Source organism: Canis lupus, chromosome 4 (assembly GCF_011100685.1).
Source record: "Canis lupus familiaris isolate Mischka breed German Shepherd chromosome 4, alternate assembly UU_Cfam_GSD_1.0, whole genome shotgun sequence".
Classification (NCBI taxonomy): domain Eukaryota; kingdom Metazoa; phylum Chordata; class Mammalia; order Carnivora; family Canidae; genus Canis; species Canis lupus.
In genome coordinates, this window is record NC_049225.1 from 2,171,361 (window position 1) to 2,183,388 (window position 12,028).

At 35.7% G+C, this 12,028-nt stretch overlaps 1 long non-coding RNA gene across 15 annotated transcripts in view; it reads right to left on the reverse strand.

Annotated features, from left to right (window-relative positions):
* Window positions 1–12,028, reverse strand: part of LOC102151819 — a 125,287-nt gene that overhangs the window by 108,988 nt on the left and 4,271 nt on the right. For all 15 annotated transcript variants that reach the window (XR_005357721.1, XR_005357715.1, XR_005357714.1 and 12 more), the window contains one exon: window positions 5,492–5,606. This is a non-coding gene — a long non-coding RNA (uncharacterized LOC102151819). The remainder of the gene's footprint in view (window positions 1–5,491; window positions 5,607–12,028) is intronic.

The following is a 12,028-nucleotide window of genomic DNA, read 5'->3' on the forward strand; positions in this document are numbered from 1 at the left end:
ATTTTTATTTTGGAAGCAGGTCTGAAATCCTGTTCCACTATAAACACATGTATGTATACACATATACACATACGTCAGTTATTCATAGGTTTTGCATTTGTAAAAACCTTAATATTTTTAGTTATAGGTAACCATCAACATCTTATAATAAAAATTCACGACTCTAAAAGCCTGCAAAATATGTCCTAGCTTTCTGGCTCTGAAGATTTATGAAAATAATTGATTCAAGGAGCCAGACACTCTAAGCAAGAACAGCAGAAACAACAGAAGACACCAAACACTTCACTTGCTGGAATTCTGAGATAGAGTTTATTCAATTTGTTTAAGATGCAAATGAAAATTATAACTCCACCAAATGAATGTGTATATAAGCAGATGAGAAGGAGATGACAGAGATACTAGAGAAAAGAAAATATTTCACCAACGATGACTGAGGATTTTGCACTTCATTAAAAAGCAGACAAAGAAAATCCAAAGCAGGACAGATATGAAGAAATCCACATGTAGAAACGTCCTGGTGAAATAAGACAATATAAAAGACAAAAAAAAATTTTAAGATTTATATATTTATTTTACAAAAAGAGAGAGCCTGGGAGGGGGGAGGGAGAGGGAAGAAATCTCAAGCAGACTCTGTGCTGAGCTTGGAGACTGACATGGGGTTCAATCTCACGACCTTGAGATCACAACCTAAGCTGAAATCAAGAGTTGGACACTCAACTGACTGTGCCACTCTGGCACCCCAAAAGACAAAACATTTTGAGAGAGGTCTTAGAAACCATCAAAGATCCTTCATAAGTTATATAATTTAAAGATAGACTTTATAATATAAACATAAGCAAAGATATATAGTGAACCTAGTATAACTTTTTGAAATACGCTGGCAGAGGTTCTCTCTTTGAACAAACTCTAACCAAACTTCTCTGAATCATCTTCTCAACTAGGGTCCAACATGGGCTTATAAAAATGAAAAATGATTTGTGAAAAAAAAATTCTTTTATGCATTCACTTCCTTCCACATAAAAAGACTGAAAAGTAAGACATAGTTTCCAATAGCTTAAGGTTGCACATGATCCTGCCCCTCTTAACCTTTCACCCAAAGTGAGAAAGCTCAAGGTTGCCCAAAGAATTTATTGTTTGTTCTAGCCGACACCCAAGGATAGGCCCCTCTGACCACTGCTTGTTAGAGCACTTTCTATAAAGGACCTGCAATTGTGAATTCTTTGTCTCTCTGGGCTGTATTTCCCACCACTCACCAGTTTCTCTCAAGAACCTAAAAACCATTCCTTTGGAAGATAACCCATCAGCAAAGGAGCCTCTGATCCCCAGTTTCTGGGGGGAGGATGGCATAGCTAGCAGACCCAACTGGCCCAACCAACATCTACACTGTCTAACCTCCTTTTTCTTCTTCTTTTTATTTTTTTTTTAAGATTTTATTTATTTATTCATAAGAGACACAGAGAGAGGCAGAGATACAGGCAGAGGGAGAAGCAGGCTCCATGCAGGGAGCCCCACATGGGACTCGATTCTGGAACTCCAGGATCATGCCCTGAACCAAAGGCAGATGCTCAACCACTGAGCCACCCAGGTGTCCCTATTTGTATTCTTCCAATGAGGATTTACATTTGTTTCTGATAGTTACCTAAGGCCATGCAAAACCCAGGTGATATGAATTCAAATAGGAGTTCACTGGGTAGATCTTTTCCTTGTGTCCTGTCCAGTACCAGGGCAATTTTTCTCTTAGTTGCCTGGAGGACGTTAATGAGATAGATTTAGTTTGGTTCTCTTTTACCTTTAAAGGCATAGTTCTTGGATTACTAGGTGGAGAGACAAGGGTCTCCTAATACCATCTTCATCATGGACAAGTTCCACTGAGTAGCTCTGCCTCTAGGGAGACCTCAAAAGCCGCCAGCTGTCAGGTTGGCAAATTCAGCTCAACGACTTTCCCCTTCTGGGGGTTCCTCAAGCTCAATCATGATGACTTACTAGCCAAACAAGTTTACTTGCTAATGCTTTTATCAGCATTTAACAATGAGTTGTTTTCAGGATGCCGGGGTGGCTCAGTGGTTGAGTGTCTGCCTTTGGCTCAGGTCGTGATCCCGGAGTCTTGGGATTGAGTCCCATATCGGGCTCTCTGCATGGAGCCTACTTCTCCCTCTGCCTGTGTTTCTACATCTCTCATAAATAAAATCTTAGAAAAAAAGAAAAACAATGAGTTGTTTTCAACTGGTAAATAACTTGATTTACTATATTACTACTGGAAATGAATTTCCTGAAAACCCACTAAACCTGTTAAGTATTAAAGAAATTGTACAGGTGCCCAAACCCTACAAACCTGTGATATTTCTACCCCTGAAGTTATCCTCTGAGCCCCTTCAACAAGGCGGGCTAGAGTTCTAGCCTTTGAGGAGGAGGCTTATTATCAGAGGTTTGTATCTGGAAATTCAAAGAAAAAATTAAATAAGTGACATATGAAGTCATAGTCAATGAGGCTGTATAAAAATTTCAAAAGTCAGGAAAGGTTTTGCCCCAATGTTCACATGTAACAAGAGCTATGTTCTGAAGACCTCGTGATTCATCCCCTCTCTGAGAAAGCCACAGTTCAATTTAAAAGATGTATCTTAGGACGACTGAGTGGCTAAGTAGTTGAATGCCTGCCTTTGGCTCAGGGCATGATCCTGGCGTCCTGGGATCGAGTCCTGCCTGTGTCTCTGCCTCTCTTCGAGTCTCTCATGAACATATAAATAAAATTTAAAAAAAGATTTCTCTCAATGGCATTTTAAATCAGACTATTTTTATTTTTAATCAGAAAATATAATCCCCTCAGCATATAGAGCAGAATACTCCTATTATTGTGACTGGCTAATCTTCATGTACATGTTAGTAAATAATATGTATACAATACCAAAAGATCAACATCCTGAATTTATGGAGTAGATAAAGGGAAAATAAAATTCCCCACAGTATTTTTCCAAACACCTGGGAACTGAGTGGCAGGCATGCTGAGCACAAGAATCCAGGGTAAAATAAATATGTATCTCCCAACCAAGAGTCTGAGTGATTTTTCACACAGCTAGACATTTGTAAGTATGTACCTCTCAATCAGAAATACACCACATAGAAATGTAATAATTAGGTATATAATATCTTGAGCTAGATTAAGAAAAAAACCTGCCTTGCCAAATAGCATCTGATTAGCTATTTGAAAGTTATACAAACTTACAAGGTCATGAGTACTCTTGAAAACTGTTTCTGAGAATTCATTGCAAAGACTGGTATTTTGGAAATTAATAGAACACTTGGGACTATTTTAAGTAGAGAAAATTTAATTTTAAAAAAGTGGTCATAAAATACAAACTCCTAGTTACAAGATGAATAAAATTCTGGTGATAGAACATTCAGCACCATGTAACTATACCTAATGATATTGTATCATATATTTGAAAGTTGCTGAAAGAGTAGATCATAAAAGTTCTCACCAAAAACAAAATAAAACAAAAATGTGTGAGAGTATGGTGATGGATGTTAACTGGACTTACTGTGGTGATCATTTGCCAATAGATGCCTATACCAAATCATTAGTTTGTACAACAGAAATAGAATATTGTATATATGCCATTTATATCACAATTTTTTTTTAATTTTTATTTATTTATGATAATCAGAGAGAGAGAGGCAGAGACACAGGCAGAGGGAGAAGCAGGCTCCATGCACCGGGAGCCTGACGTGGGATTCGATCCCGGGTCTCCAGGATCGCGCCCTGGGCTAAAGGCAGGCGCCAAACCGCTGCGCCACCCAGGGATCCCCTATATCACAATTTTAAAAAATGAGTGAAATAAAGGCAATTTAAGGTTTTGTTGTTATTGTTAAGCAATACAGTCATCAACAGTAAAAGTTTTTATTGTATTAATCAACTTCAGGATTTCAAACACTAGTTTCCTCCTTACATATCAGTCATTTTATATCGGAGCATGCTGAAATTCTGATCTAACAGCTCCCTTAACAATAGAAGTTAATAAATTTGAATCGCTGACTTATTCATTTGTTTCATCTCTGCCATAATTTATGCTATATTAAAATTGTAGGCAAGAGTGACACAATGCCTAACAAATAACAAAAAGCATGATGGTTAAACCATATGTTCAGATGTAGACATTTTCCTTTTCTTTCTTTTTTTTTAAAGATGTGTTTATTTTAGAAAGAGAGAGTGTGTGTATGTGTGTGTGTGTAGAGGCAGAGGGAGAGAGAGAATCCTCAAGCAGATCTCACACTGTGTTCGATCTCCCTGAGATCATGACCTGAGCTGAGATCATGACCTGAGCCAAAAGCAAGAGTAGGACACTCAACTGACTGAGCCTTCCAGGAGCCCCAGTAGTAGACAGATATTCTAATCAGATATTTACAAGGCTAGCAATAATTAATATTTATTTTGTGTATGAATACAACTAAGGAAGATATTACTAGGGCATGGCATGGGTAAAAGATTTCAAAATAGCACACAGCATGTATGATCAAAATATTGATATTAATAGTCATTGTGTGATATATAGACAGTGCATTTTACACAATGATATTTATATTTTGGCTTCTTTTATATGTCTAAATTCACAAATGTTAAATGTATACTCAATCCTAAATATTCTGGAAGATGATAAGACATTAGAAAATATTAAGACTACATTTTGAGAAAGAAAATAACATGCATCCACATTAAGGAGTTGCTTGCAACACAAGAAGCTCTAATCTTTAACTGCTGGAATAATTTATCCTGATCTAAGTGTTCATAGTTTATCTTGCATTATGTCATCAAAATAATAAATTTTATTTAGAAAATATATGTTTGTATTCTCATTACTTAGCATTAAGTCTTTCCTCTAAAATGAAATTTAAGCCACAATCTGATTTTTAATAACATTGTCCTATTCTGTCTTTGGGTAACTTTTTGTAACTCTTGCCTGAATTTGACCATTTGAGATTGCTCTTATTTATGAGTTACACATCATCTTTTGACATTTTTTGTGCATGAATCTTTTTCAACATTGCTGATTAAAACCTCAGAGTAGATTCCTTCAAACAAAGAATTTCTAAGCCTCTTCACATGAAGCAAACTATAACTTCCTATTATCTCTCTATGACACTGTCATGTTCATCATACTCCTGAGAAATTACATTAAAAACTTAAAAAATCAAATAGGTTAAAGTAGTCTCAAATGTTTTCAGTGGTTAATATCCAATTAAACTCACATAATGTAATTTCTATAATTATATTCCTGAAAGGAAACAATTCACATGTTAACAAGTTCTTTTTTCTACAAAGGTTTATCTATACAGATCTTTGTAAGCTTTTGAGATCTTGACTTTAAGTCCTTTACTTCCTGTTCACCACTTCTTGTTTTGACACATCCCAGGTGCTCCTCCATCTAAGTTTTCACTGAGACATCCATGGCATTAACCCTAGAGGCATGTCTGTATCTGCCCTACCCTCCATACTCACATTTTCTTACTTGCCTCACATGGATCCACGGGCAAACATTCTAAGTCCACGTCTCCACTGTACTTGCACAGGAGACAACTCAACTCTGACCAGCACCTCTACCTAAGCACAGCAGCTGAAAAGAAAAAAAGGATTAGTATGCTGCCAAGTGTCCCTCAAAATTCATGACCACAATTCTCAAATGCATACTCAACAATAAACCACAGTGCGGTATATTGACTAAGGTAACAGATCTGCATTTATTTAAGAGTTACCCATGCAACCTTAATACTATATTTTCATCTTGAAGTAAGGATGATAAAAATAAAATTGGCCACAAATTATGTTGTGAGGTTTATTGAGTAAACCAGTGTAAAGCATGCATAAGTGCTCTGGATGTTTTTAGTGCTCTACAGATTGTAGTTATTATTTATGCATTCTCTGAACTTTGCAACAAATATTTATAATTTCTTTTCTTCTTAGATCTCCAAACCTACCTCCCACCCTCACTATCAACTGATAGCTGTGCCATAACTCTTTGAAAAGATAGAAGCACCAGGAGTTACTCTTTAAAGCTCCACCTCCCCCAATTTATCAACCCAACTTCCGCTTTTCCTACTCAAAACAACCTGATCCAGTCATAAGAAAATGCATGGTATGTGAATGGGTCAACAAGCATGTGTAGGCCTCCCACAACAAAAGGGTCTACTGGTATACCTCGTACTTCTGCTCTTCCTATGTCCATGAAGAAGAGGCAAATGGAAAACACCCTTCAAGAGAAAAAAATAACCTAAAGGAATTTTCAGTCTTTTAATGGGGAGGAGGGGAATGGATAAAATCATTTGTGTTTTTTTCACAATTATTCTTCCTTTTTATAAGCCCATTTGGACCCTAGTTGAGAAGATGATTCAGAGGAGTTTGTTCAAAGAGAGAATCTCTGCCAGTGTATTTCAACAAAGTTATACTAGGTTCACTATATATCTTTGTTTATGCTTATATTATAAATAGTCTATCTTTAAATTGCATAACTTTTGAATGGCTTAAAGTTTTCATGGTTTCTACAATCTCTCTTAAATTTTTTTGTCTTATATATTCTCTTATTTCTCCGGGATATTTCTACATGTGGATTTATTTATGTCTGCCCTGCTTTGGATTTTGTTTATTTGTCTGCTTGCTTTTTAAATTAAGTGGAAAATCCTCAGTCATCCTTAATGAAATATTTTCTTTTCTCTATTACTTACTTCTGTCATCCCCTTCTTGTCTGCTTATATACACATCCATTTGGTTGAGTTTATAACTTTCATTTGTATCTTTAAAATAAGTAAGCAAATTGAATAAACTCAATCTCAGAATTCCAACAAGTGAAGTGTTTGGTGTCTTCTATTGTTTCTGCTTGTTCTTGCTTAGAAAGTCTGGCTCCTTGAATCAATGATTTTCATAAATCTTAACAGTCAGTAAGCTAGTATACTAGATATATATAGTGTAGACTAGATAGATAATTTATAACATATACTAGCTTCCTTCTTCTTTTCCCAGTTAACAGAGCTGACAGATCTACCTCTGTTCTGCTCTACCTACCCTCAACTGGAAAAGAAGTTGTCATATTCACTTTCCTTTCTGTCTAATCTTCATTCCCTGCTGTAACAGGCTCTCCTGCCAGGTGGAGGGTTAGCTCCATTTAAGTTACATCTTTTGAAATAGCTCTGCCAGTCAGGACAAACTTGACCTTCAGGCACATGAATAGCACAGAATCGTAGGGAGAGCCATCTGCGTGCCCAAGCCTGCCAAGGGTAAACATCCCCAGGCAATACTGCAAATATATTAAATCAGAACCTCTGGGTGATGAGAGCAAATAATATGTCTTTTTCCTAGGATCTCAAAATAATTGTGAGGTACATGAAGTCTGAAAATTGGTCTTTCAAACCTATTTTCTCAACCATTATAACAAATACTTCTCATATGAGGAAAGTGACTTGCCCAAGGGAACACTGCTTGAATTTAGAATTATACAGTGAACCCAACCTGAACCATTCTGCTTAAAACTCCTATCTTGGGGTGCTTGGGTGGCTTGGTAAGTTAAGCATCTGACTTTGGCTAGGTCAAGATCTCAGGGTCGTAGGATGGAGCCCTATGTCTGGCTCCCTGCTCAGCAGGAATCTGTTTCTCCCTCTCCCTCTCTTTCACTCTTTCTCTAATGAACACATAAATAAAATCTTTAAAAAAATAAATGAAGTGGGACACCTGGGTGACTCAGCGGTTGAGTGCCAGCCTTCGGCATAGGGCATGATGCTGGAGTCCCAGGATCAAGTCCTGCATCAGGCTCCCTGGATGGAACCTGCTTCTCTTTCTGCCTATGTCTCTGCCTCTCTCTCTGTGTCTTTCATGAATAAATAAAATCTTTTAAAAAAAATGAATCTCCTGTCTCCTTCACCTCTTTACCTCTTGGATAAATTAAACCCTTAAGATCTCCTTTCCCACCACTGTAGGCATTGGTTTTGGAGAAACTTGATATTGTTTAAAATGCAAAAAAAAAAAAAAGAAAAGAAAAGAAAAAGAAAAAGAAATGCTCCCGTGTGAGAAAAAGGAACTACTAGTTTGGTAGGAAAACACAAAACCAAAACCACAAGAATATTATGCATCAGGAATCAATGGAAAACATAATTTCAAGGAGGAAGGCATTATAAACTCTGTTGCATGCTGCTGATTGATCATTAAAATAAGACCTGTATGTTCACTGATGTTAAAAACCTGCAAGTCCTTGATTATACATATTTTTACTTGCTTATTTGTATTTATGTTTAAGTCTTGATTCCTTCCTTTAATTAATTTTATTTATTAATTAGAAATACTAATTCTTTGTTATAACAATTTACTATTTTATCTCTGCATTATTTTACTGACATTCATAAAACTTTTAATTCTAGCCATACAAATTATTTGCCATTTTGATTTCATTTTTGTTTTTGACAAAATGAAACTGGTTTCATCTTCTGACTATAATGGTTAACACTCATTAAAAATTTAAAATTTGAAAAAAAAATTTGAAATGTGTAAGAAAAAGTAAAAATATTATCTAAAATTTTCCTTTTATACCTTAAAGTTCATAAATGTAAATACATTTGTAAATTTTCTTACAGAAATCTTTCTGTATATATGTATAATCCATACATATTTAAATAAGACCATACTTAAAATGCTAATTTTCAGTTTTTACATAGTAATATATTGTGGAAATACATATATTTTTCCCATTTTTTTCATGATCTCCATGTGAAAATTTTTGCAAGTGGAATGGTGGGTCAAAAGAAAGTAAATTTCATTTTTTCATACATATGCCAAATTATCTTTCTTAAAGTTCATACCATTTTTTAAATCCTTCTCTAATGCTTTCAAATATGTCCACAAATTATTTGATTCTTATTCCTTCAAAGTAGTAGAGCTGTAGAAGTTTACAGATTTCTCTTGGGCTCCCTCTCTCTCTCTCTCAATCTTTCTGCTTTCTCTCAGATTACTTTCTTTGGTGAAAGCTAGATGCTATGCTGTGGGGGCACTCAAGCAGCCCCATGGAAAGATGCATTTGGTGAGGATCTGAAGCCCCTGGCCTCCAGACATATGTGTGAACTTAGAAAACAATCCTCCATCTCAATCAAACTCTCAGATGACTGCAGCCCTGAGAAACTCTGATCCAGAACCTCCAGCTGAGTAATTCCTCATCTCCTGACTCACAGAATCTGTGAGACCACTAACATTTATTGTACTAATCTGCTAACCATGGTGGATAATTTGTTACGCAGCAATGGATAACAATACAGAGCTTAGAACCCAGAATTGCATGCTGATAAAACAAATTCATGAAATGTTAGCATTATTATGAAACTAGGCAACAGTGAAAGTCTAATAAACTTTGAAGAGGGTGATGAAGACAGAATGAGCACCAAACAGACCATGAAAAGAGTCCTGGTAGCAACATCATGACCTTTGGGGAGGCTGCAGGTGTGGAATTAAAGAGAAGTGAGGGAAAGAACTTGCCCACTAGTGTGCATGGTACAGACAGAATTCCAACCTGTGCTTTTAATTCTCATGCAATATGTAACTAGAGCACTCAGAACTGGAGAAACGATATAGAGCTTTTGGACATTATGGGAATCAACCATCTAATAAAAAGTAAGTAGGACTATTTTTTAAATTATTCTTATTTCTAAAAATTGACATGTGGAGGGATTTCAAGAACATTTGTTTAAAAATTAAGAAATCATTATTTCCCATTGAGAAAATATCCCTAGATTAAGTGATATTGTGTTAAAGTACAAAAAAAATACCTATTTAATTTCATGCATTTGTTATTTAGCCTTAAATTTTGAAAAAGAATTTATGTTTTTAAAATATTTTATTTATTTGATAAAAAGAGAAAAAAGTGCATGAGTGGGTGAGGGGCAGAAGGAGAAGCAGGCTCTCGACTGAGCAGGGAGCCTGATGCAGGGCTTGATCCCGGGATTCTGGGGTCATGACCCAAGCCAAAGGCAGACACTTAACTGACTGAGCCACCCATGCACCCCTAAAAATGAATTTAAAGAGAAATTTTTTCCCCTTACTTATTAATTATACCCAAATTCCAGGGGGTAGGCAAAGGGAAGAAGAGTTTAAGTAACAAACTATATATTTAAATAAACATATACATAAATGTATAAGACAATAGAGATGATGGAGAAAACCATATTGCATTTGCTTTACTAATCTTTATTTTGTATTTTAAGTAAAAAAAAAAAAAGCATACTATATTTCACTGGTGATCACACCTAAAAACTAATTTTATGTAAACTTTTTAAAAATATGTTTCCAAGGAGAAGAATAAATTAAATACCATTGATCAAATGTCAGTGAATAAAAGTCTCAGTGGCCAAAGCAGTAAGTAAGTTTTTAAAAGTGGGATGAATTCTTTAAATGGGGATTACTGGGTGGCTCAGCAGCTGAGCATCTGCCTTTGACTCAGGGCATGTTCCTGGAGTTCTGGGATCGAGTCCCGCATCGGGTTCCCTGCACGGAGCCTGCTTCTCCCTCTGCCTGTGTCTCTGCCTCTTCTCTGTGTTTCTCATGAATAAATGAAGCAAATCTTAAAAAAAAAAAAAAGAATTCTTTAAAGGGTTTACTTCTATCCAGTAAAACTTTTCATATGTTGCAAATTAGGGTAGGAGAGCTTATAAAGTAAACTTTCTCTCTTCCTAAGGCAGACAATAACAAGGAATTGTGTTAATTAAAATTGCAGTGAGAAACAGAAAGAGCCCAGGCCACTTAGGGATTGCTTAGCCTTTCATTTCATATTTAGAAGGTGTCATATTTGCAGATACTTTAGGGTTTTGCATTTGGCATAACTAATCTTATTATTAATTTAGTAAATGATTTTCCTTTTATCTGAGCATCGTTTTACTCTGACTGAAAGGGGATTTTATTTACTTTTCCAAATTCATATGATTTAATAATTACTGAATTGAAGCTTCTACACAGAGAGATGCTCAGCTTATTTTCTGTGAAATTAGTCAAGGTAATAATTAGGATTGCAATGACTTCTATGTATTGCAATTCATAATGTGGCATCTCCTTTCTTACAGCATTACTTTCCTCCCTTAGGATATAATGTTGCATTGAGAACATCATTCAGGGTGTGCTTGCCAACTTAGCAGACAAGAAGAGTAGAATGAGCTTCTGATTTTTCGAAGCAGTGCCCAATCCATTGAATTAAATACTCCAAGGGACAATATTATGAATATCTTTATGACCAAAGCTATTGAGCTATTCCAGCTCAAGATAAAATAAAAATTATTATTCATCTACATATTTGCATTCATCTTTACAAATGGATGTATTGTGAAAAAAGACATCCTACATGATATAGCTTGATATAAGAATAGAAAAAAATCAGATGTTTGCCCTAGAATATCTCCAGTCTTTCTTCAGATCTCTGACTTGCATGCAGCTAAATTTCTTCCAATTGTTCTGTGCTTCTACACATAGTCTATTACCAAAAGAAAACATGTTGCTTAACTTTCAGCAAACAGCCTTGACCACAATGCTTTGGATTTTTGAAAATTATTCTTTCATTATGGAGCATATTTTGGTTTAGTTCACAAAGCAGATCTGTATCACCACTGAGCATCATCTTTTTAATTGATCTCATGCTTCTGTGTACCAGCTAAGAATCATTCCTCTCTTCAACTTTTTTTTTTTATCTTGACTACTGTCTAAATACCATCTCCAAAGAATCATTGCTTACAAGATGATGAAGGGAAATAGTGACCACCCAAACACAAAAATGTGAATGACCACCTGGATCCCTCTTGAGTCACTCTCAATGTCTCAGTCCCATGACGAACCATGTGATTCAGGAAAATTATAATTTACTGTGGTTATTGACCTTCTGCATTATTTGCAAATAATGAAAACCACAAGTTTTCAATCTACATAAGTTTATATAGCACATCTTTACCAGAGGAAAAAAAATACACATAAAGCCACAGCTGAGCTAGATAAAATAGGATTATGTCATCACCTACATGTATTTCC